Source organism: Protopterus annectens, chromosome 6.part0 (genome assembly GCF_019279795.1).
Source record: "Protopterus annectens isolate FY-2018-M chromosome 6.part0, PAN1.0, whole genome shotgun sequence".
Taxonomy (NCBI): domain Eukaryota; kingdom Metazoa; phylum Chordata; order Ceratodontiformes; family Protopteridae; genus Protopterus; species Protopterus annectens.
Window position 1 is genome coordinate 1,298,243,200 of NC_056737.1, and position 25,929 is coordinate 1,298,269,128.

The window sequence follows — 25,929 nt, forward strand, 5'->3', positions numbered from 1 at the left end:
GCTTCTGTCTTCTGCTCATTGTCTTCTCTAGTTTGGTGTTTTCTCCAGAATATGCCAATAGAAAAGTCTGGCTGTTCAGTGGTATTTCAGTGGCTGAACTTTTCTCTTTTGGTATGTGCATGATTTAAAATGGCCATGCTGGTTGGGCTGGCCAATCAGCATGCTCATTTTTGAATAGTAATGAGACATTAATGTATAAACGTCCATAAGCCATAGGCTTTCTTAGCTACGGATGTAGTTTTGGGACATGACTGTTTCTTGTGAATTCCAGTACCTGAGTCGTCTCAAGTTGGAAGAATGTAGCCTCTTAATTTCTAAGATGTAAATAGGAAAAGAATTATCAGTAGTATTGAATGAATTCTCCACATTAAAAAAAAATGGAGCCAACATGCAAACTTTTACTAACATTAGCCAGAACTTTGTGAGTTAGTGGGAAATCCTAAATGTGCACTTGGTATGTGTGGAATATGTCTACAGAGATGTATTCTTTGGCTTGATGATGTAATTCACTAGTTTTGCTACTAAATTAAGGAAAAGCATGGACTTGCAAATAGTAATTGTGTTAATATCTCCGTTTATGTTAATATAGGACATACCAGGACTTCCCCAGTACTGGTCCTATGTTGAACCATGTGACTGGTATAGTAATACACATAGCAGCTAATTATGTGAACTTTGCTGACAGCCTCTCTGAAGCGGAAGTGCTTAAGAGTGTTTTATGTAGTTTTCCTACTGGTTCTTGTTTTGGGATTTTGTTTCAGTGGGAGAAGTCATTATGCCTTTGAAGAATTCGTAGCAGGGCACTGAACATAACTCAAACAACCATGTAACAAAACTGTAAAAGTCAGACATTTAAAAAATGAAATTGCAATACCGGTGAACTACATTGTAGTGGAGAAAAAGCAGGTAATTCCTTAGTCACATGTACAGACTACAGAAGTAAAACGTAGCACAGCTAAAGGAAGCAGATCTACAGAAGCAAGTGTGTGTGTATATATATATATATATATATATATATATATATATATATATAAAAAAAGACTGTAGATGTTCATCATTGCTGCCGTAGCCTTGGCTATATGGGTTACATCCTGTCAAGGATATAACCTCCAACCAGCTTCCAAAGCTTCAGGGGCACCTTCCACATGTCCTGTCAAGCAGCTTGAGTTGGGCTGACCAAAAGACAGGTTTGGGCAGGAAGCCCTTCAGTGCTTTCCTGATGCTGAAGAGTAATCTCCTTTGAGGCTTGCGAGGATCAACGATCAGCTTGTGCTTTCCTTAGCTGGACAAAGTCCCCTTTTTAGAAAAAAAATCAATTTTCTTATGTTTACTGATATTTTATTACCAGGAAAGTTATTTTAAAGCTAGGAGTGTTGCATTTCAACAGATTGTTTTCAGACTGTAACTTGCTTTTAAACAGGACACTGGCTGTTTGTCAGTTTAAAAGTAGTGTTAACTAACTGATCAAATATTTTCTGTGGAAAAAGTGCGTTAATTTTTTTCCATTGTGGGGCTGCCATAGTGTTTTGAAAGTGCTTTTTACTCATAGTTTTACTGGCATTTGTTGCTTGTTTTCCCCAGGATAGAGGCACCATTTTGGAGCAGATTCAGTTCCATGGTCTGTTCTTTATCCAGCCACAAAAATAAAGTTAAGCAGACAGCCTTTGCCCCAGCTTCAGGCTAGCAGTTTGCCTAAGCCGCAGGAGGATGACACTGCTGAGGCCATTTGTTTTATGTCAGACCACTCCTCTTTTACCCTGCTCTCTCTGGTGCAGTACCTACAGCTGCTATAGACTTTGGCGTTAGCCATGTCCTCTGTGGCTGTTCGGGTCCCCTCCATGGGCAAGGGAGAGCCACTCTTGTTAGTCCTCGTTGAGAGAACAGGGAAGACTTCCCTGTTGTCCGACTACTGTGCCCATCCCTGGTGTAGCAGCAATTGCTGTTAGTAACATGTTTGGCCCTATTATTCTGTCAAAAAAGAAACCGAAAAACAGGCATGCATCTAATCCTCCTCCGATTCCTTTGGACAGGAGTTGTTTACTGAGAATGGTTTGGGGTTTGATTCAGGCTATTGATCCTTCTTGTAAAGTAGTTTCTGGTAAAAACAAAAGGAGGCACACCACCTTTCCTGAAGAGATTTCAGATTTTGAATCTGAACAGGAAGATGCAGGGATGGATTTTAGGGTTTTGTCTTCAGATTTCAGTGACCTCACTTTCTGATTCTTGCTGTGTGGGGTTCTGTTTCTTTGAGACTGTTGGTAGAATGTCCCAGTGTTTTCAGTCTCAGCCCCTCAGGAAATACTATGATTTGTTATAGAAGGATTTTCCAGAATCTACATCCACTGCTCCTGTCCTGTCTGCTTTAGAAGATGTCTGTCTTACTGCCTGCAGTTTTCCTGATGGTTGGCCAGCTGTCCCTAAAAAGGCCGGTGGGATGTGTAAAGTTCCACAGAGTTTTACATTTTTATACACCATCACCAAACCTGATCGAGCAGCTGTAGCCTTAGTTGACTCCTCTCCTGCTAAGCACTTAGTCAATTCCAGTCCTACTCTTTCTAATAAGGATGGGAAAAATGTGTATACTTCTGCAACTTTGAATTTCAGCATTTTAAATTGTTAGGCTCGTATGTTTGTTCTGAATATTGTGAAAGTATGAGGAATGTTTTATTTATAGTTTCTTTTTGTGAAGCAAAATCTGGTTTAAATAACTTGTTTTTTATTGCACAGGTCACTACTCCTCATTTGCAGTGTGTGTAAGATGGTGATACTTCTACCAGGGTTATGGCCACTATTACTGTTTTAAGGAGGTTTCATTGGCTGCATTCTCAGAACCTCCAAGGTGATGTAAAAAATGATTCTCCCTTGGATGAAGATTGTGTTTGACCCCCTCTGTCGCAGAGGTGATAAAAAAAAAAAAAAAGTATGAGGAAACGTGCAAGCTGGTCCAGGAATTCTTTTTAAGATTTTTTCAGCCCTCCTTTTCCAAGTTGTCCAAGGGATTTTCTTTCTCCTCATCCAGTTTGGGCAGAAAAACCTAGAGCAAACTGTCTTAACAGATTTCAGGTAAACAGACATTTATGAAGTGGCAAGGAGGGTCCAAAAAAGAGGCTCATACCTTCCAAAACCAAGGACTCTCCAGGTCTAAATGGCTATTCAAAAGACTTTGTGACCCCCTCCCACCCTCTTTTAAAAAGTGTGAATCTCTATTTTTCTCTTCTAGAAAGTGTAAATCTCTCTGTTTTTCTTTTTGACAACAGATGTTGTCTGACAAATGAGTTCTGAAAGTCATTCATCAAGGTTACAGATAACAGTGGGAGGAAGTTCTTCCTTTCTAGGAGGCCATTCCCTCATCCTGCAGATCAGACTCTCTTGCCTGTTTGTCACATGCTGTCCCAAGGAGTGATGGAACCTGTTTCTCCTTTCCAGGTTGTGAAAGGGTTTTATTCAAAGATGTTCCTAGTCCCAAAGAAAGAAAATGCTTGGACACCACAAAGGTTTAGGAAGAAGGATCCAGAATTGATCATACCCAAATTCAAAATTATGTCACTTCACAAGCTGTTGCCTCTACTTCCTCTTTCAGGTTTCCTGGTAACACTAGACTTAAAAGATGCTTATCACATTCCTGTTCATCTAGACTTCGGGCGTTTCTTAAGGTTTTGTCTGTCTGGATCACATTATCAGTTCTGTGCCTTACCCTTTGGACTATCCACTACACAGAGTGTGTTCACAAATTGTCTTAATTCCAATTATAGCTCATTGCAGGCAACAGGGTATCCACATTTTTATGTATTTAAATGAGTTGCTTATTGCAGAGTCTTTTTCCGAAAATGTCAGGAATCTGTCTCTCTGGTGTGGGATCTCTTGCACAAGCTGGAATTCCAAGAGAACATTCAAAAGTCTTTCTTGACACTCTCACAGAGGCTTGTGTTCCTGGGATGTCCTCTAGGCACCTCACTTTAAAGAGCTTTTCTTCCACAAGGAAAACGCAATTCTTTAGTTCTGTCTCTAAGGTTTTCCACTCGGACTTGAGTCAGTGCGAGGGAATACCTCAGGATTTTTGGTCTCATGGCATCTATGATTCTCATGATACACCTGGCAAGACTGCACATGAAAGATACAGTGCTAACTGAAGTCTGTCTGGTCCCAGCATGAACACCCTTTATCATTATAGATCCTAGTACTGCGGTTTGTCAGAAGAGAAGTCACTTGGTGGAGACAGTAGATATCCTTTAAGTCAAGGTCTCCCCATCTCACTTCCTGCTGCAAACAGCCAGTCACCACAGATACTTCAGACTTTGCTTGGGGAGCAGTTTCAGGACACAGGGAAAAGTGCAGAGGTTGTTGGACACAAAGGTGACAGATGCAAGCACATAAATATAGAGAAGATGCTTGCCCTGATCAAGGTACTCAATTCTCTGAACCATCTGTGATCCCTGGGACCTCAAGTGCTTTCAGATAATGCCACGGTGATGTGGTTCGTCAACAAATGTGTGCTTCTCCCAAAATCTTGCCAAGGACTCCCTTTTGGCCCAGACAGCATTGGTTCCCCCTTCTTTCTCACTTGGCCAGGGCAATAATCACAGGTCATCTTACTAGATGGCTCTCCTCACACAAGACAAGGGGGTCTCTTATCCATCATCACCTGTCCACTCTTCAGATGATATTGTGGGTGGTAGGGTTTTGATCCCATTTAGGCATCTGTTTTTTGAGGATGTGCTCCGGGTTTCATAGGAGGCCAGAAAGCCCACTATCAGAAAAACATATGTCCAAATGGAAAAGATTTTCTGTCAGGGCAACCTTATGGCAAGACTGGCACCAGTCTTATGATGGTTCCTTTGGTTCTCTTTTAATTGTGTAATTTGTTGCATGCTGGATTGGCATATTCTTCAGTTAGCGCTCGTCTGTCAGCGATTTGTTTGTCTGCCCTTGAATCCTCTTCTGCCCTCTAGGTTTGAGGTCAAGCAGTTTCTTAAAGATGTCTTTCATATCAGGACTTCCAGGAACCCTATTTCGCTTTCTTGGGACCTACGTTTTGTACTAGAAAAATTGACCTAAGCTCCTTTTGAACCGGCTTCTTCAGCTTCCTTAAATTATACTTGTTTAGGCTCCTACTTCAGCCAAGAGAGTGTTTCTGAACTTCAGGCTCTCATGGCCGTTACTCCTCCTCTAGTTTTTCATAGAGGCAGGTGCCTTCTTTTATGTTCAAAGTGGTCTGTGAGTTATCCCTTAATCAGTCTAGTCGTCTTCCTTTTTTTCTTTATCTGCAGTCTGCTGTTGAGAAGGTTCTTCACACTTTGGATTTGTATGAGCAGCTCTGGTATTATTTAGATATAATTCAAGTTATTTGCAAATCTGAGCAGCTTATTTCTTTTCATCCTAGATCATTGGGTTTTGCTGTTAATAAACAAACCATCGCTTCTGGTGCCTTTTTCAAGTGTTTGAATGCTAACTCCATCCTTGAGTCTTCTGTTCATACCTTCACTAACTGTGCAAGTTGGATGTTATTTCCAGGACCAGGCCAGACTTTGCCAGGGTGATCCTGCATTTTGTAGAGGGCTGCTTTGTGCCTTCCTCCTCCCATGCTTCCTCTCACCTCTTGTACTCTCCCATATGTAAAGAACACTGCAACAGTGATATGGAAGGACATAGTACAGTTGTGTAAAATATTACCATAACAGTATATGTCCTTCTCTTCACTTCTGCATTATTCAGACTTTTCCTTCTTTCCCCTCTATCTTTTTGCCGTGTGTTTTTGTTGCCCTCCAGGCCAAGGGGTCCTTATTCCTTTCCTTCTGTCCTTTTCCCTTCTGGATGTACATGTCCTTTCTCCCCAAGGGTATTCTGATGTCCTTCAAGGATGCATCTGCAGTCTTTACAAATGGGTTGTCCTGTCGTCAGGCAGCCCTTCGGTCGGCCGGATTCCAAAGTCTGGGTCTGGCTTCGGCTGGTGTCGCACTTCACCCGACGTCATTGCGGCAGTTATTCGGGTATAAAGGCATCAGCCGACGCCATTTTCCCCAGTCTTTCTTGCCGCGTGGCGCCCGAAGCATAAGCTGTTCGCAAGTGCCGGTCGGTCAGATCCAGAGATTACTACTACCGAATACTACTTCGAAGACTTCTATAAAGCTAAGTACCCCGTTTGGGGACTCTTTCTTGCCTCAGCCGATGTCAGAGAAAGTTAATAACTGTTTATCTTGTGGGAAACAAATACCTCATAAAGATTTCCACTCCTATTGCATACATTGTTTAGGCCCAGACCACGACGTAGCAGCTTGTCTAGCCTGTGCTTCTTTTAACCGGCGGACGCTCAGACGTCGTTCGGACTTTGCCGAACAGATTTTCGGCTCCGATTTTGCCTACATTATGCCGTCGGATCCTCCGACTACGCAAATAATCAAAAAACGCAAAGAAAAGGACCGACACTCGCGGCCCGCGGTTTCGGCCGAAACCGCGGTTAAGCAAACCACGAGTGTCTCTGTTTCGGCCGAAACCGAGCAAGCGGTTCTTTCTTCAGCCGATAACTTGCCTTCTACCGAGGCCTCTTCTAACCTGGTAGAAACGGCTTCTGAAACCCAACCTTCTATTGCGGTTTCACAGGATTTATCAGACACCATTCCCCTGGATATTTTCACCCCTGCACGTGGAGCTGCTAGGCCTCCTCCAGCTATGTCTATTAAGGCCTTTGCCAGGGCTAAAGCAGCCAAAGTATCAAAACCTGTGCCTGCCAAGCCCCCCTCTCACAGGCCCAGCACCAGCTCCCATATGCTTTCTTTGGCTGAGGATCTCATCTCTAATTCGTGGAGCCCAGCCTCATCCAGACAGGGCCTCTCTCCCTCCTCCAGAAAAGAGGCCTAGAGCAGAGCCCCCTGAGCCAGTAGCCACAGATGATTCCTCTGATGACTCAGAACATACAGACCCTCCTGAGGCTTCTTATTCTCCTTACGAAGACACTGATGCTGAGGAGTCCATCCCTTCAGCCTCTCCTCCTGAGGAATTTTCCTTTGGGGAAACTTTGCATGCTATGAGGGAACAATTTCAGTGGCAGGGCCAAGATTTCTCAGACTCTAGAAAAAGGCTTAGGACCTTTCTACATTTGCCACAGCATAGGCCTTTAGCTATACCTCCAATTCTTTCTGTTGTTGATGATGCATTTAATGATGCTTGCACTGCTCCTGATACTTTACCTCCGGCTCCTGCTAAGCCCGATAGGTACTACAGGGTCCCGGACACTCATCACCACTTAGTCTCTTGCAGATCCAGAGACTATCTCCCAGGGTCCAAAAGCTGTAGCAGCTACTTCTTCTAAAAACCCCCTCCCCTCTGAAAGGGAATCCAGGTCCTTAGAGAGATGGGGTAAAAAAGTTTACACCTCTGCTACCTTGTCAGCTAGAGCTTTGAACTGCCAATTTCATATGATTCAATATCAAGAGTTTATGCTTGACCAGTTGACTAAAAAGCTGTCCTCTGAAGAATCTTTAGATAAAAAGTATGTTCAAGAAATGGTACATAACATACAGCAGGTTAGTAACCATTCTTTAAAATGTGGCTATGATGCACTGGAGGCTTCCTTTAGATCAGCCATGACTGGCACAGTTATCAGGAGGCATGCATGGTTGAAAGAACAGGCATTACCAGACCATGTCAAATCTAAGCTTTTGGATGCACCTATGGACAAGGTCAATTTATTTGGTTCCCCTGCACAGCAGGTACAAAAAAGATGGAAGAGAAAGCAAAATCTGTGCAAACAGTGAAAGATTTCTTGCAAGTTCAACCTCCAAGGTTTAGCAGGAATTGGCCCTCCAAGAATTGGTCCTTTCCAGACTCCTCTAAGGCACAAAGAGGCAGAAATAGGTGCTCTAGAGGCAGAAACCAATCCAGGGGTGCCTACAGGGGTTGCCAGTGGCAGGGTAACAACCAACGAGGCACGGATACAGCCACCACCACTACAACAACTCAATCACAGTGACTTGGCGGTGGCACCGCCTACCAGGGAACAACTAGAAGCACTTTTAGGCGGAAAGCTAACCTTATTTTCAAGAAACTGGCACTGCATTACAAGAGAAAAATGGATTTTGCAAACTATAGACCAAGGTTACAGATTCCATTTCCATACTCTACCAGGTAAGACAGGAATGCCGAACCTACCACCTACTCAAAGGACAGAAGCTCTAAAACAAATATCTCAATTATTAAGTATGAGAGCTGTGGAAAAGGTACCATCTATGGAGCAAGGGAAGGGATTTTACTCCAGACTCTTCCTGGTACCAAGAAAAGAGAACAAATGGAGGCCTATTCTAGACCTGTCCGCTTTAAACACATTCCTCATTGTTCCAAAATTCAAAATGCTGACCCTACAGCAGCTTCTTCCCATGCTGGGCAAGGAGTCTTGGCTGGTAACTCTAGATCTCAAGGAGGCATACCTGCACGTCCCCATAAGACCAATTTGCAGAAGATACCTCAGATTTCTTGCAGGATCAGAGCATTATCAATTCTCAGCATTGCCCTTTGGCTTATCTACTGCGCCCAGAGTGTTCACGAAATGCCTGGCATCAGTAATCGCTCATTGCAGACTTCAGAGGATTCAAATCTATCCCTACCTGGACGACTGCCTGATACAAGCGGACAACAAAAACAAACTAACAGAAGACTTACAAAGAGTCATTTACCTACTGCAAGCCCTGGGATATACAGTCAATACAAAAAAGTCAAGGCTGATTCCATCCCAAAGAATAACCTTTCTGGGTGCAGAACTGGACACATCAAAACAAATGGCATTTCTAACTACAGAAAAGAAAGAGCAACTTCCTCTCTACTTCTTGGCATTAACAAAACAGAACCATTTAACTGCAAGAAAAGTGCTACAAGCTCTAGGCTTCATGGCATCCTGCATAATACTGGTCCCTCATGCCAGGCTGCATATGAGAAAGCTACAGTGGTACCTAAAGAATTTGTGGTCCCAGCACAAGCACAGCCTAGAAACCAAAATTCCAATGATCCCATGCCTGAAGCAAGAGTTCCTATGGTGGGCTCAGGCCTGCCAATCAAACACAGGACTGCCCTTCTGCAAAAGTCAACCAAGACAAACCATCACGACAGATGCCTCAGACCTCGGTTGGGGGGCACACAAGATGGACAAGTGCATTCAAGGCCTATGGACTCAAGACCAGCTGCATCTGCACATAAATCTAAAAGAAATGATGGCAGTAAAATTGGCAATCCAGGCATTCAGACCTTTTCTCCAAGAAGGCCAGTTGATGATAAGGACAGACAACACCACAGTTATGTGGTACATCAACAAACAGGGAGGCACACACTCATACCCTCTATGCCGGCTGGCACTGGACCTATGGGATGTGGCTCTGAGCTACAACATTCAGCTACAGGCAATTTATGTACCAGGGAAGGAAAACATTCTAGCAGACATATTAAGCAGAACTACAACAGATGCCCATGAATGGATGCTGCATCCGGACATCTTCAAAACCATCACAAGAAAATGGGGATTACCACAAATAGACTTGTTTGCATCCCCATTCAATCACCAGTTGAAGAAATTCTGCACAAGGACTTACCACCCACTTGCTTGGAAGGTGGACTCCCTGTCTTTCAGTTGGAAAAGCCTGACAGCATACGCATTCCCACCACTTCCTTTGATGCACAAGGTGCTTCTGAAGATCAAAGAGGAACGTCCGAGGATCATTCTGATAGCCCCAGACTGGCCAAGACAACATTGGTATCCACTGCTGAGGAGCATGTCTCGGGAACAAATATGGACACTGCCCCTGATCCCTTTACTGCTAACACAGAACAACTACAACACCCTGCATCCAAACCTAAAAACTCTGCAGCTAACTGCCTGGAACATTACATAACAGCAATTAACCCAAATTTATCCCAAAGGATTAAAGACATAATCCTGGAGGCTCGTAGACCTTCAACAAGAAAGAATTATGCAGCAAAATGGAAAAGATATCTCATCTGGAGTACTGCAAAGGGGCAAGATGTGACACTGGTGAACATAGCCAACATCCTGGAGTACTTGGCGGAGCTCTTCCATACAGGCCTGTCCTACTCTTCCATCAAGATACATGCATCAGCTATTTCAGCAGAATACAGCTTGGATCCTCCTGTCTTCTCGCATCCTCTGCTCAGACAGTTTCTGAGAGGAATTAAAATGTAAAACCTCCCAGGAAACCTCCATTGCCAGCATGGGACTTGAACTTTGTGCTAGAAAAACTGACTCTTCCTCCTTTCGAACCAGCAGCAACAGCAGAATTACAATACTTATCCTGGAAGACTGCTTTCCTGCTGGCAATAACTTCAACAAGAAGGGTCTCTGAACTACAGGCATTAATGGCAGTGCAACCCTTCCTGATCTTCCATCAAGATAGAGTGTCCATGAGAACAAATCCTACATTTATGCCTAAGGTGGTATCCAGAGTCTCTTTAAATCAGGCTATCCACCTTCCTACATTCTTCCCCAACCCACAGAACAGGGGGGAAAGGCTCTTGCATACCTTGGATGTACACAGGCAATTACGCTACTACCTGGACAGGACAAAAAAACAATAGAAAAACTGACCAGCTTCTGGTAGCATATGCAACAGGAAAGGAAGGAAAACCAATTTCTAAACAGACAATCTCAAAATGGATAGGAAATTGCATTAGATTTTGTTACTCCTACCATGGAAAGAAAACTCCAGAGAACATCAGGCCTCACTCCACAAGGGCTACAGCCACTACCACAGCTTTCTTATGAGGAGTGGCTACCAAGGACATTATAGAAGCTGCTACTTGGACCTCCGTGCATACATTTGCCAAGCATTATAACTTACCTCTATACTCTAGATCCCGGGCTGGTTTTGCCACTGCTGTTTTGCAAGGGATCCTAACTACACCATAATCTCTTCTCATTTCCTCCTCCCCTAGTTTAGCTATGGTATTCTACCCATTTGTAAAGACTGCAGATGCATCCTTGAAGGACATAGTACAGTTTTGTACCTACCATAAATGTAGATGTCCGAGAGGAATGCATTTGCAGTCAGGATTACCCACCCTCCTTCCCCTCTGAGGTACTCCTAGGGTATTTGCCAATCTACAGCTAGCTTGGGGGGGATCTATTATGGTGTATTTGTTTGTATGTATGTACATACATGCTTATTTTATGTGTTTGCTCTCTACTATTTGGAAACTTTGGCATTTATCCAAATTTAGCCATCCAAGAGGGCACCTGGCATCTGGGGCAAGAAACACTGAGGAAAATGGCGTCGGCTGATGCCTTTATACCCGAATAACTGCCGCAATGACGTCGGGTGAAGTGCGATACCAGCCGAAGCCAGACCCAGACTTTGGAATCCGGCCGACCGAAGGGCTGCCTGACGACAGGACAACCCATTTGTAAAGACTGCAGATGCATTCCTCTCGGACATCTACATTTATGGTAGGTACAAAACTGTACTTTCCTCCTGGTGCTTTACAGTTCTGAGTGTTTGCACCTGTATGACCCTACACTTTGTGTGGGGAGCATATGTATGATGTATGGTGCCTTTAAGACCTAAAGGTTGTGGCATACTGGCCGGACATTGGTCTATCCTTGGCAGGAGATCCCTTATGTGAAGAATACTGAGAAAGTTAATGTGAAGAAAAATGCAAAAGTTGTGTAGGACAGGGATTCTGCAGAAATTCAGTGGAAAGCAGACCAGTGTGCACCAACAACTTTGAGGAGAATATGTATTAGCTAGGCAGGTAGATGTCAATGGTTAGAGTCTGGATATATGTTTGAATTGCAGGTTTGAATCTTGTATTCTCCAGTCTGTGTTCAAAGAAGTAAAAGCCTGTGTGTAATATTGCCTTGACCTGGCCAAGGCATTTAACACACTGCCCCACTTGGGCATTGTTGACAACTCAAGAGTTTAGGTATAAACCCTTGACACCTGGTGGATAAACACCTGGCTCACAGGAAACAGGAAGTTAGAATTGGGGAGTCCACCTCTGCAAAGAAGCCAGTCACAAGCGGCATCTCTCAAGGATTGGTCCTGGGACCACTCCTTTTTGGCACTCACTACTTTGAAGTTGAGGCCAATGTCAATGGCCTACAGCTGTCTAAATTTGCAAATGATTTCAAATTAGGAGCTGTCCTCAAATTGCCCACCAGCACAAATGTTTTCCAGGAAGAGCTAACACAGACAAATAACTAGTGTCCGAGCCAGAAACTAAAACTAACCGCCAAGAAATGCATAATAGTATCCTTTGAAAAGTCATCCACCCCTGGTAACTATCATATTGACAACGCAACTGTAAGAGTTGACCCAGTAGTCAGGGACTTTGGGACATGCACAGACAGTAATCTAGCCTTTGACTATCACATGCCTGCCATATGTAGATGTTAAGAACTTGTTTATTTGTATACCAAATGATTATGGTATAGATGCTATAAGAAGTGTTTTATTACAACGAAGAGCCTTCTCTAATGTTGAAGTTGAGATAGTTTGCACATTCCTGGAGCTTATTTTGAGTAATAACTTTTTTCTATTTTGTGAAAAGTTTTTTTTGCAGAAATGGGGTGTCGCTATGGACACCCCTTGTGCTAATTCCTATGCAAATTTAGTTATGCACTTTTGGGAGTCAAGCCATCTACATAATAGTCCATATATTAATAGAGTTAAATTATATAGACGATTTGTGGATGATGTTTTTAAGTTTTGGGATGGGGATCATAGCTCTTTGCTCCAATTCGTACAACAGTTAGAATTAACTACTGATTTTTTTTAAATTTACTGTCACTAGTTCCTGTGATAGTGTTGACTTTCTTGATGTATCTGTTTATAAGAATCAGGATGGGAATGTTCATACCACGTTATTTAGAAAATCATGCTGGCGAAATGGGCTTTTGAGCCATGATAGTATGCATCCCCGTCACATTTTTCCATATATTATTAAAAGCCAATATATGAGAGTTCAAAGGATATGTGAAGGGAGTGAGACCCTTAATTTGGAGATGCACAAAATGAAAAGCATGTTTCTGGATAGAGGTTATAAGATGAACATGATACAGAGAGTGGAAAGGGATATAATAACACATGTTAATAATGTGCAGTCTGAAGCTGCAGTTATTTCCCCATCCAGTAACAATGTTCAAACACGTAATGGGAAATATTTTTCCTTTACCACTGATTATACTAGTAACAATGAAGTGGTAAAAGATATTGTTAGCAAATATTTGCCACTTTTGCTCACTGACTCCACCGCTAGAATCGTAGGTGAGACTCCACACTTTATATTTCACAACAATGCTAACTTGAAACAGCTTTTATGTAAGGATAAGAGGAATAAACCTTCTATAGAGAGAAAAAGATTAGGTACTTATTCATGTAGGAAGTGCACATTTTTTGATGATTTATGTACACAACAAACATTCAACTGTCCTAACACTTTGTTTAAATTTGAACCTAGGTTCTATGCTGATTGTGATACAAGTAATCTGGTGTACTTGGCTACGTGTGATACATGCCCATGTTATTACGTGGGCAAAACTACTCAGAGGCTGAAGGAACATATAAGTAAACATCTGTATGAAATACACAAAAAGAATGAATTGAATGCTTTGGCCAAGCATGTAATGATATTTCCTGAACACCGGTTTTTGTTTAGGGTTTTACAACCAGTGTACAATAATATCAGAGGGGGTGATACCAACAATTTCCTTGAACAACAAGAACTTCATTGGATACCGAGGTTCCAAGCACATAAATATCCAGGAATAAATAACAGTATCTGTATTAAGCCTGTACTAAAGGGACGCAGGCTGAGAAAAGTTTGAATTTGTGTTCTGTGTTTTTAATGCTCAGTTGATGTTCAGTTAGCTTTAATTGTTATGAGCTGTTGATTGGTTATACTATTGTATTTAAACTGAAGGTTTTTACTTGATTTTAGAGGATCTGATGAAGCGTACTTGATACATGAAAGCGCTTGTCTTAATTTATGGTTTATGTCAGTATTAAAAGAGACTTTTTATTGCCGTGGCTGTCCTACTGGTATTTTGTTATCATATATGTTTGTTTTCTAGTCGGTACACTTGGTTTTCGTTGGAGATTTTGTTTTAAATATGCCTGCCGGATTGTGAAAATCATTCTATGTTGTGCAATTGTTCAGCATTCGTCAAACCTATCCTTGAGTGTAGTGCTCCCTTTGGTATGTACCTAACCAGGCACATCCAACAATTGGAATGTTCAGAGAGGTTCCTCACTAAAAGAGTACAGGGTTCATAGGTAGGTACTAGGCTATCGGCCCAAGGGCCTATGTAAGCCTAGCTAACAAGGTTACCTGGCTTACGTCACCCAAGAAAGTTATTTTCCTGTGCCACTGTCGAGCAGAGAGACAGAAGTGATCCCTGGGGTGTATTTCCTATTTCCCATCCACTCATCAAGATTTTTCTTGAAGAATGCTAATGAAGAACTTTGCTTGACATAGGTAGCGTGTTCCAGAGTATAGGAAGTCTCTGGGACAGGACTCTATCCCTCCAGTATGTCCTGTTTATTGTTGTGACAAGGATTAGGTCCCTAGAGCGTGTAGTTCTGAGGGATTGGGATTTCTTTAGGTGTAGCATGTCCAACAGCTCTGGGTTTGACATAGCTTTATATGTTAGGCAGAGATCACCTCAGAGTAGGCGATATGCTACGGAGTAAAGCTGGAGTTTTTTGAGGCGGTCAGTGTAGGGCATTTGTTTGAGGCCAGTAATCCTCTTTGTGAAGTACTTCTGTGGCCCTTCCAGCTGCTGCAGATGTCTTGTGAGGTACATTCCAAAAGGGGCATTGAACTCTATAATGGGTTTAATGAGTGTCGAGTAGAGGGGAACAATGACCTCTTTTTTTTTTTTTTTTTTTTTCCTGGATGAGAACCCTTTTTTTATGAGGTGTGCCACGTAGACTGACTTCCTTACTACTGTGGCAATGTGACTATCAAAGGAGAGACTACTGTCCACCTGGGTCCCAAGGTTTCTTATCACACATTCAGTGTTAAGTAGATTGCTGCCTATGTGGTAGTTCATGGGTGCAGAGTTTTTACCAAAGGGGATGACACTGCACTTTTTGGCATTGAGCTTGAGGCCATGGCTCTGACACCAGACATCTGTCTCAGCGAGGCCCTTCTGTAGGATGTCCACATCATTTGGGGACTTGACTATGGCTCCTAGTTTACAGTCATCTGCGAACTTAGTTAGCCAGAGGCCTTCTGTGTTGGCCTGTACTTCAGAGAACTAGATATCAAACAGGAGAGGTCCCAGGACTGAACCCTGTGGTACTCCACTTGTCACTGCTTTGAGGTCAGATTTGGAGTCTGCAACTTTTACAGTGTGGGTGTAAGTAATGTGTCCTTTGCATACCGCCTCAAGGCCTTCTCCCTGTTTTCTGTCAAACTATTGAGGGGAGATTTATGCCTGGCATACAAGACATTGTCAGACCCCACCCTGATGAATCTCCTGCATATCCACAAAACATTACCAGAATTACACGTTCTAAAGACTTGAACCTTGCATGTAATATAAATAGTACCTGCTAGAGGAACAGGAATGTATCCCAGAGACTACGCCTTCTCTTGAACAGGCACGGCATCCATGTGAATCAGGGTTTCTCCGTAACCCACTTCGTGTAAATTGGAAAATTGGATGAGGAGCAGGAGATTCGTGCCTGGTTTAGCATCTGTATCTCTAATGGCCATAGGCAGCCTGTAAATGGTTAATCTCCCAAGCCACTGCTTGTAAATGTTTTCTCTCTCTCAAGCCCTTGCTTAATATAATAGAAGAGCACTGGGCATTAGATAAGTCTGTTTGGAATTGTTCTGCATTAATTTTTGCCTGGCTGTTTCTGAGCTAGCATCGTTAAAGGAACCAGTTTCTATATAATAGGAAATTTAAGTACGTTTTCACTGTGCAGTGCAGTAACCCAAGAAGCTTAAACTGGTTGAGAAAGGAGCTACCATACTTAACATCCTTTGCAACATTTTTGTATACCGATTGTATTGTCATCAGAAGTGTCAGCAAGTCCCTGTTCAAATAGTGATTCTGATTGGTGCTGCTGGCTGGGTGGCCATTTTATTTTTGGCAAAACCTAAGCTAGTTTTTTTTTCATATGTATGTAGAAGCTTAGGCAGCATGTGTGACAGAGGTTGCTAGGGTTTAATACCTCTTGCCTCATTTTCTTCACAATAGTATTTTCTGCATCAGCATAAAATAGTAAAAAAATATATATATAAAATTAAATTTATAAATTTTAATTAAAATTCAAAGTAAAAGCAGGATAGTACATTGGACTTGACTGTTGATAAGGCTGCATTCGAATAATAACCGAAAGATGTTATTTGGATCTGGTCAGGTGGCTGCTTTATTTAAAAAAAAAAAAAAAAAAAAAAAAAAAATGAATTCATGTTTGTGGCAGACTGCTCCACTGGTGGCAGTTTTTATTGACGAAATAGGGGCGTTTAATTGTGAAACAGATGGGGAACTGCTGTATATTATATACATTCCAAAAGCCAGTTATTTGTGCATGTTAATATTCAAGAGTTTGGTTTCAAAATGCTTTGTAGTATTTTTTCCATAAATTACAGTTTTATTATTGTTGCAGAAACGTGGTTTGAAACCGTTCTCCGTCTTTCTCTTATGCATTTCCTGTGTATATTTGTACATTGTATAGACTGGATGTAACTTGACACAGAATGAGAGAAGTGGCACTAGTAAATACGCAGACACATACAAACGTGTGTGTATTTATAGGTTCATAGGCAAGTAGTAGTCTAGCTACCATTGTGAGCCATTTTAAACCTAGCCAGTTTCCTTTTTTGTGCTCAAATTAACCAATCCCGTTTGGTTAGAGATTGGTCTTCGCCATCCCATGATCGATAATTATATATTACCCTGATGAGAATAATTGGGATCATACCATACATAATTTGAGGGGTCCTATGTATGGGATAAACAAGAGGCTGCTCCTATGTGTTAGTAGTATAGGGGGTAGTCTTGGGTAGATTTTCTGTTTTCCATCCATAGATCCAAGGTGCTCTTGAATATGGACAGGGATGAATTTTGTTTTATATATGTGGGGAGTATGTTTCAGATCAGTGGTATCCTCTGTGACATATACTTTCCCTCCAAACCATTCTGGTGATGTTGCAGAAGAGGTTTAGATCCCCAGACCAGGTATTTCTGATGACATTTCAATTTCTGGTGTGCATTAAATCCAGAAGTATTTGGTTGGATGATGCCTTGTATGCTAGACACAGGTCACTTCATTGCAGTCTGAAGGATACTGAATATAGTGATGCAGCTTTGCATCAGTCCATGTAGGACATATTGTTTAGGCTTTGTATCCTTTTAGTACAGTATGTCTGTGGGCTTTCAGTTGCATTTGTCTGGGCAGATACATCGCAAATAGGGCATTATACTCTGCATGATTGGCCTAGGGATGGCTAAGTAAAGGGGGGGGGGGGTGAAATCCCAAGATCTAGAAACAATCCGTTTGTTCATAAGCTATGCAATATAGAAGGAGTTTCTTTCAGCGGTGAACAAATGTTGGCCAGAAGTTAGGTCACTGTCCACATAAGTTTTCAAATTCAGAACAGTGGGGTTAACTCTTGTGGGGCTTAATTGTCAATGTGGTAGTTCCCCAAGGCAGATGACTTCCCAAAGGATACAGTAATGCCTTTTTGCATTTAGTTTCAATCCATGATTTTTCACACCAGGTGGTCATTTGGGACAAACCTTTCTACAGGATGGCTAAGTCATGTAGGGATTCAATGACTGCTGTAAGCTTGCAATCATCTGCAGACTTAGCCAGATCCCTTTGTTATTGGCTTTAACTTCAGAAATGTAAATGCCAAATAAGAGAGGTCCCAGCACAGAGCACTGGGAACACCACTGGTGAATTGTCTCTTTGTGGAGATAATGTCCCCTATTTTGCTTTCCTATTTGTGAACCACTTGGCAGTACAGTAGGTGACCAGAGGTTTATTCCCAGTTTATTTAGCTTTTCTACTATGCTTAGGTGAGGTATTGTCAGAAAGTTTTGGCTATGTGGAGGTATGCAATGTGTACTGTTTTGCGGTCATCCATTGTTTTGGTGACCTTTTCAGAAAAGCCCACAATGTTGTAAGCATAACTTACCTTTTGGCTAATATAAACTGAGATGGGTCCAGTGTTTGTAAGGTCTCAACGACCTTATTGATTAGTTCCATGGTAAGTCTTTCTGTAACTTTGCATATGAGACTGGTCAGACTTGTGGGACTGTAATTGTCTGGGTTTGTGGAAGGTCCTGTCTTACATGGTGGAGTAATCTATAACTGTTCTCCATTCACTAGGTACAAAACCTGTATGGAGGCTGTCGCTCATCATGTTTACCATTAAAGATGAGCAGGCAGGGAAGTTTGTTCATATGCTTTATTGCAGAGGAACACATCAGGATGGATAGCAGCAGTACAGAGTATAAACTAGCTGATTAACTGACAGACTATACAGAAATGCATGCTTACATCTCAACAGCTTACTACAAAATGGCAGTCAGGCTTGCATGTGCTCAGTGTTTATGCATGTGCAAGCCCATGGAAAGCTTTATATATATATATATTTATATATATATATATATATATATATATATATATATATATATATATATATATATATATATATATATATATATATATACACACATATGTGTGTGTGTGTATATATATATATATATATATGTGTGTGTATATATATATATATATATATATGTGTGTGTGTATATATATATATATATATATATATATATATATATATGTATATGTATATATATATATATATATATATATATATGTGTGTGTGTATGCGTATATATATATATATATATATATATCTGTACTGATCCCCGAATGACAACATCACAGAATCACTATCGGCCGGGTATGCTTGCGCAAAAGTGCTTTTCACCAAAGAAGCACTTTCACGTAAGCTTTTCACCAAACAAGCAGTTTCACGTAAGTATGCCTGTTGCGGAGATCGTACTACGGTGCGGATAAGGGAATATTCCCTTTTCCTCACTGTAGTGCGATCTCAGATTGAGAATATTAAAGTAGGGGGTGTGGGGGGCACAACCCCCCACATGGGGGGGGTGCTGGGGGGCTTGCCCCCTGCATAAAAGTAGATTTATTTTTTTTTTTAACACACTTTAACGAAAGCGCTTTTTCAGTGAAAGCGCTTTCATTGAAGTGTGTTCGGTGATTGTGGATTCGGACTATTGAACTTTCGTTCAATAGTCCTAGATCCATCCTCCCTCTAGTGAATTGTCCACAATAAAATGACATCTGAAAAAGACATGCAGTTATCCAAACACTGAGAAATAAACAACAGTGTTCATGTCCAAGTTGCAGTGCATGTGGAACATGGTCTGGAAATACGACCTGATCTAGTGGTATAGCAGTCAGGACTGGGTTTAGCAACAGGCACAGTCATTGGTGAACAGTTTGCTTCAGGAGTTTCAGGATTCTTCTCAGGAACAGGGATATTTGTTGGAATGTCCTCTGAGACTGGAACACTGAATAACTCCCTCTGAGATCTAGAGTCTTTATCACGGGCAAGATGCTGCAATACAGGCTTCTACACCAGGACCAAATGTTTTCAATTCTGCCTAAATTCTGCTCCTTTCGATTCCACAATGTACAGTCTCAGCTGTGAACATAGACTTTTCACAACTCCAATCCAATCAAACACTTTGGACATCTGTATCCTCGTCATCTCCCTTTCTTGTAATGGTGTGAGCTGTTTGCTGGACTTATCATAATAGGATTTCTGGGATAAGTCCTTCTTTAACAGATTGGCTTTTACTGATCTGTTCTTGACATATGTAACCAATAGATTACTACTAATTGGTAGTGTGGGTTTGGTTTGTTTCGACAGAAGTCACCGTGCAAGTGAACCAAGATGTTTATCACGAGGAATATTTCTGATATTCAAGAGAGTCAAGAAAACATCACTATTGCCTTGTTTTGACTACTTTAGTAATTGTTTCAGACTTTGAACTGCATGTTCTGCCAAACCATTTGATTGTGGGTATTCAGGGCTACTCATGACATGAGGAAAGTCCCAGTCTTAAGCAAGTCTTTTGAACTGCTGACTTGTGCACTGTGTACCATTGTCAGAAATAACTTTGTGCGGGCTACCATGGCCTGCAAAATGATGCTTCATCTTAGTAATGACAGTACTGGATGCTAGATTAAGAAGTAAGTCAATCTTGAACCAATTAGAATAAGAGTCTACTAACACCAAGTAATGTTGACCATTCCATTCGAGGATGTCTATAGCTACTGTTGACCAAGGTAGTTCAGGAATCTGGTTTAGCTGAAGTGGTTCTTTCTGTTGTTGTGGCTTAGTACTATTACATACAGAACAAGATGAAAGTACTCTTTCAGTATCCGTTGACATAGAAGGCCAAAACACTAGTTCTGTCACCTTTCTTTTGGTAGAATCAGTTCCTGGGTGGCCATGATGCAAAACAGTAATATACCCTTGTTGTAATAATAACTTTTGAACCTTTCATGATGATACCATTTTCGAACAAAATCTCATCTCTTTAAGGAAAATATGGTTGCTGGTTATGAGGTAAACAAGATTGCTTTGAGGGTCATACTCGACTGATAAAGTGGTTGCGCTTCTGAAGAATTGGATCTGAGGCTGTATGACTTGTAAGCTCATTTAAGATGTTTGGAAGAAATATTTCTCACTTCCATGACTTCAAAATAAAGTTTCTCATTTTCATTCTGTTCAGTGGTGGTGATCTTCGTGTTTCACTGTTGCAGTCATTACATTTGGGGTAATCTGCTGGCAGGTTGCCCTCAGTCGGCCAGAATTCCAAAGTCTTGGGTCCTGTGTCGGTTGCTCTCTTCTCTTCCTTGACATCAGGTCATCAGGGGTATAAAACATGCAGCCGACGCCATTTTCTTTAGTCTTTCTTGCAACGTGGTGCCTGAAGCAGAAGCATTTCGCAAATGCCGGTCGGCCGACTACTGAAATATTCGTGTTTGAGTTTCAGAACGAAGTCTTCAATCAAGCTAAGTACCCTGTTGGAGAAACTTTTTTCTTGCATTTTACCGATGTCAGAAAAAGTTAATAATTTTATTACTTGTGGGAAGCAAATACCTCAAGGATTTCCATTTTATACTGTATTCCTTGCCTAGGCCCTGATCACAACGTGCCTGGCTGTCGGTTTTGTGCTAGATTTAACCAACGCACTTTTAAGCGTCAGTGTATTTTTGTATCTAAGTATTTTGGAAACAGATTTAACTACCCAGTGATGTCGTCGGATAGCATTTAGGCTACCGGAGTACATTAAAAAAATGCAAAGAAAAGAACAGAGAAAGGCAGTCGAGATCCAAAACCGACGACGAAGCTTCTACTAATCCAGTCGTGCTTTTGCAGCCCCTGATACCTACTACCTGTGAGTCGCAGGCCTCTACCGACACCCATGTGGAGTCCGGCATGCCACAAGATACTCAAGGTATTGGACCGACGGATGTATTTCCCTCGGATGGGTCTGGAGCTGCTGAGCAGGCACCGGCTTCTGAGGGTGTATTCAGAACTCAACATTTTTATATCAAACCGACGAAAGCTGCAAAACCAAAGGCAAAGACACCTTCTAAAACTAAAAAAACCGACGCCTGAGCCACATGCACAGGCCTCTATGCATAAAAAACAGATGATCAAAATGGCTGAAGACCTTATTACCTTGATCAGGGGTACCCATCCCCCTCCGGATAAGAGGCCTAGGCAAGACACTGACTATGAATCTTCAGATCAGGTTTCTATTTCTTCTGATCAGGAATTATCTTTACCTCCTTATGAGGATTCTGATGCTGAGGAGTCTATTCCATCTGCAAAAAGAGGTTCAGGGATTTCCTCCTTCTCCCTCAGCACAAGCCTTTAGCCATTCCCCCTGTGTTAGACATTGTGGATGATGTTTTTTCAGAGTCAAGCCTGACCCCCTGACTCTCTACCTCCGGCTCCCAGTAAGCCTGACTGGTATTACAGGGTCCCTGACTCTCATAAATTTTTATTTAGAAACCCTGCTGCTGATCTTGAAACTATTTCACAGGGTCCAAAGGGAGTTAAGGCCTCAACAGCAAAAATCCCTACCCCCTCCGACAGAGATTCAAGGGCACTGGACAGATGGGGAAAAAAGTTTTTTATACATCTGCAACCTTGGCAATCAGGGCCTTAAACTGTCTATTTCATATGCTTAAGTACCAACAACATGTTATGGGATTGCCGAAACAGAAAATGATGATGATTTCAGAATGTGCAGAAAATAAGGAATTGCAGGAATTATTGCATGTAGCTGAACAAGTTGGAAAGCATACTTTGCAATGTGGTTTTGATTCTTTAGAGGCCTCCTGCAGGGCCGTACTTACTGGATCTGTGATTAGGAGGCATGCCTGGTTAAAGGAACAAAATTTGCCTGATCATGTTAAAGCTAAATTGCTAGATGCACCTTTACAGCATGAGTCTTTGGTATTAAGGCAGAAGAGGTTTTAAAGAAAATGGAAGACAAATCTAAGTCTATGCAAACTGTTAAAGATTTCTTACAAGTGCAGCCACCTACATTCAGTAGACACTGGCCTACAAATAATTGGTCCTTTCCTGTGTCAGACAGAGCTCAAAGGGGCAAATCCAGACGCACTAAGGGTTCCAGGTGCCAGGCTCAAGACTCATACAGGTCAAAGCAATGGGGCACATCCACCTCCAAATCTGGAGGAGATAAAGCGCAAACCTAGAGAAAGCAATCCCAATGACTTCCCTCTGCCTACACCAAGCACTTATCTTTTGGCAGCACCCATAGGGGGAAAATTAGCACTTTTTGCTCAAAATTGGCAGTTAATAACCCAGGACAAGTGGGTACTGATCATCATATCACAGGGGTACAGATTCCATTTCCACACTCTGCCAATGGCAAATGGTTGGCCAGACCTGCCAAAAAAAAAAAACAATGGGCAGAGGCACAGAATCAGGTTACGTCCCTCATGGATATGGGGGCCATTCAGACAGTACCAGAACAGGAAAAAGGACAAGGTTTTTACTCAAGACTGTTCTTGGTACCCAGAAAGGACAAGGCCTGGCGGCCAGTACTGGATATATCGATTTTGAACACCTACCTGGACATTCCAAAATTCAAAATGCTCACTTTGCAACAGCTTCTGCCCATGCTGGGCAAGAATGCTTGGCTGGTGACTTTAGACTTGAAAAGGCATACCTGCATGTCCTAATAAGACAGTCGTGCAGAAGATACCTCAGATTCAAGGCTGGCTTAATGCATCACCAATTCTCTGCACTGCCCTTTGGCTTATCTGCTACGCCCAGGGTCTTTACAAAGTGCCTGGCACCAGTAATTGCATTTTGCAGACAAAGAAGTATTCAAATATATCCTTACTTGGACGACTGTCTCATTCAAGCAGAGAACAAGGACACTCTTGTACGACACCTGGCATTTGTGAAAAGGCTTCTAGCCTGGCTAGGGTACACAGTAAACGAATAGAAATCACTACTGGTACCCTCTCAAAAGATAACATTCCTGGGTGCAAGCTTGCATACAACTGCCCAGATGGCTTACCTCACGCCAGACAAACAAAGGCAACTGACTACTTACTTCAAACAAACCCAGTCTTCTGCAAGACAAATTCTGCAGGCTCTGGGCTTCATGGCATCCTGCATCCTACTAATTCCATATGCAAGACTGCATCTGAGGAAACTTCAATGGTACCTAAAAGGTTTATGGAGTCAACATTCACACAGTCGATGATTCCTCTCGTCCCCTGCGTGCAACAGGAGTTTCTATGGTGGGCAAAGGCCGGTCACCAAAACATGGGATGGCCCTTCACTCTACCCCCTGCCAGCCAAACCTCGACAACAGACACATCAGATTATGCCTGGGGGTGCCCACATGGCAGGAAGATGCATTCAGGGCATATGGGCACCAATTCAAATGCATCTGCATATCAACCAGAAAGAGATGCTAGCTGTTCAAAATGCCCTAACAGCCTTCAAGAACTTACTTCATCCAGGACAACTACTGATAAAGACTGACAACACCACAGTCATGTGGTATATAAACAAGCCAGGGGGCACACACTCATACCCCCTTTGCAGATTAGCCATGGCACTGTGGGACACAGCTTTGACCTACCAAATAAATCCTCAAGCTCAATTCCTGCCGGGAAAACGGAACACTCTGGCAGACGATTTAAGCAGAAACCTTATGGATCCTCATGAGTGGAAACTAAATCCACAAGTATTCAGCATGATAACAGAGAAATGGGGGAGCCCAGACATAGATATATTTGCCTCTTCTCAAAATCATCAATTGAAACATTTCTGCGCAAGGACTTATCAGAGACAAGCATGGAAAGTGGGCGCCCTATCCTTCAGTTGGAAAAACCTGTCAGTTTACGCTTTCCCTCCTCTGCCCCTTCTACCCAAGGTGGTCCTAAAAGTCAGACAAGAGAAGCCAAAGATGATATTAATTGCCCCGGACTGGCCCCGCCAGTACTGGTACCCAATCCTAAGGAACTTGTCTCAATACCCAGCTTGCACCTTCCTCAAAGACCACAACTAACTACTGTCCCAGCAAAACAATCGGATCCTGCACAACAGACTCAGAACCTGGCAGCATGGCTAATCATGTAATCATAAGAACGACTCCTCTCAGTAAAGCTGTGATGGATGTCATTTTGGAAGCCAGAAGGCCTAGTACTAGAAAATCGTATGCTGACAAATGGAAGAGATTCTGTGCTTGGAATCAAGCACAAGGAACTGATGCAGCAGAACCACCTATTCCTCAGATATTACAATACTTAACTGAGATGCTTGACAAAGGCCTATCTTTCTCATCAATCAAAATCCATGCCTCTGCCATTTCGGCTCATTACAATACAGAGCCACCAATCTTTTCTCATCCTTTACTAAAGCAGTATCTTAGAGGAGCCAAAAACTTAAGGCCTCCTAGAAGATCACCATTACCTGCATGGGACCGCAATTATGTGTTGGAAAAGCTCACCGTGGCTCCATTTGAACCAGCCGCTACCGCTGATATAAAGTTCTTATCATGGAAGACAGCTCTGCTACTAGCAATTACATCAGCAAGAAGAGTTTCAGAGCTACAGGCCCTCGTGGCTGTAGAGTCTTTTATCATATTTTACCCATACAGGGTGTCTCTGAGGAAAAATCCTACCTTTTATGCCTAAGGTGGTTTCCAGTGTGGCTCTTAACCAAACAATTCATCTGCCAACTTTTTATCCAAATCGGCAGAACAAAGGGGAGAGAATTCTGCATTCCTTGGACATACACAGACAGCTAAGATTCTACTTGAGCAGGACTAAAGCTCTAAGAAAAACTGAGCAATTACTAGTGTCATATGCTACAGGATCAGAAGGAAAGGCCATCTCAAAGCAGACAATTTCAAAGTGGATAAGCCACTGCATCCATTTCTGCTACTTACACCATGGTAAACCTGTGCCCAAGGGCATTAGATCTCATTCCACAAGAGCTGCAGCTACTTCGGCAGCCTTTCTCAGAGGAGTACCAACTAAAGACATTCTAGAGGCTGCTACTTGGAGTTCTGTTCACACCTTTACAAAGCAATACCATTTGCCTCTCTACTCTAAGTCCATGGCAGGCTTTGCCACTGCAGTGCTGCAGGGCCTTATAGCCGCACCTAATGCTGTTTAGCTCCCGCCTCCCAACCATAGCTTTGGGATTCTACCCAAGTGTAATAACTGCAACAGTGAAACACGAAGAGCATAGTACAGTTGTGTACACTTACCGTAAATGTAGATGTTAAGAGTGTATTCACTGTTGCAGTCCAGGTTGCCCTCCCGCCATCCCCCTGTCATTCTACAGTTTCTTTCCTTCTCTATCTTC

At 42.3% G+C, this 25,929-nt stretch overlaps 1 protein-coding gene across 1 annotated transcript in view; it reads left to right on the forward strand.

Annotated features, from left to right (window-relative positions):
* EPC2 (enhancer of polycomb homolog 2) overlaps nucleotides 1-25,929 on the forward strand; it is a 3,037,718-nt gene that overhangs the window by 44,207 nt on the left and 2,967,582 nt on the right. The gene's annotated exons all lie outside the window — the stretch shown is intronic.